The sequence below is a fragment of the Equus caballus genome, chromosome 22 (genome assembly GCF_041296265.1).
Source record: "Equus caballus isolate H_3958 breed thoroughbred chromosome 22, TB-T2T, whole genome shotgun sequence".
In the NCBI taxonomy this organism is placed as follows: domain Eukaryota; kingdom Metazoa; phylum Chordata; class Mammalia; order Perissodactyla; family Equidae; genus Equus; species Equus caballus.
The window spans coordinates 26,947,587-26,949,100 of record NC_091705.1 but is presented as its reverse complement, the minus strand read 5'-3'; positions in this window follow the sequence as shown (position 1 = coordinate 26,949,100).

Here is a 1,514-nt window from a genome sequence, read left to right as displayed (position 1 = left end):
TGTTTTTCTATTTTGTGTATTGGGTTGTTTCAGGAAATTTCATTCAAAGAAAGCATTCATGGCTAAAAGCAATTGTGAATCTAGTTTATTTTTCTCATACAGTTGGAGAAACAGCTAAACCCAAAGCCAGCTGGCGCCAAAGACCCGGGGGTTCATAGTTGAATCTCTCTTCCTTTCAAGGGTTGCCTTTTCTGGTATCTTTGGGGAGGGCGTGGTTGTAAATGTATTTATTTGTTAGTTCTTACTCTAGCCTGGGCTTCTGCCCTTTGGTCTGCCCATTTATTCTCTTATCCTTCCATGCAACAGAGATTTATTAAACACCTTTATGTGCCAGCCCCAGCCCTACAGTTCAGTGGTGAATAAGGCAAAGGGTTTTTATTCTCGTGGAAACCAAATTCTAGCAAGGAGAAATAAACTAGTAGATATATAAAATAACATTGTGATAAGTGCTATGAAGAAAACAGGATGTTGTGCTAGAAAATAATGGGGAGAGGTCATTTACACCTGATAGGGTGGTCAGGGAAGGCCTCTGAGGAAGTGAGTTTTTAAACTTTTGATTATGGAAAATTTACAATAAACAAGAGTAGAGAGAACAGGATAATAATCCCTAATAGTACTCATCACCCGGCTTCAACAAACCCAGCTTCAAAGATGTGTCAACTCACGGCCAACCTTATTTCGTTTATATTCACGTTAGATAATTTAGAAGGAAATCCCAAATCTCATATTTCATCCATAAGTATTTCAGAATGCATCTCCAAAACACATCTATAAACAATTATTCCTTAATATCTTCAAGTATCCAATTAATGTTCTTTTTTTTATTGTTTTATAAATATAGTTTGTTTGAATCAGGATCCAAAAAGGTTTCATATATTTGCAATTAGATGATATATCTCTGAAGTGTCTTCTAATAGACATTCTCTTATTTTTTTCAAAATCAATTTTGTTGAGATATAATTTACATACAATAAGCTGCACCCACTTTAAGTATACATTTCTCATGAGTTTTGGCAAACTCAGACACCCATGTAACCACCATTAAAATCAACATATAGAACAGTGCTTTCCAACAGAGCTTTCTGGGATGATGGAAACGTTCTAATAGAACTATCAGAACTATTACACCATCCGATAGAGTAGCCACTAGCTACGTGAGACTGTTGAACCCAGAAATGTGGCTGTGTGATTGAGGAACTGAATTTATTTATTTTAGTAGGCTTTGTATTTTAGGGAGTTTTAGGTTCACATCAGTGTTGAGCAGAAGGTACAGAGATTTCCCATATACTCCCTGCCCCCCCACATGCATGGCTTCCTCCATTATCAGCATCCCCCACCAGAGTGGTACCCTGTTACAATTGATGAACCTATATGAACACATCATTAGCACTTGAAGTCCATAGTTTACATTAGGGTTTACTCTTGGTGTTGTACATTCCATGACAAATGTATAATGGCATGTCTCCACCGTTATACTCTCATACAGAGTAGTTTCACTGATGTAAAAATCTTCT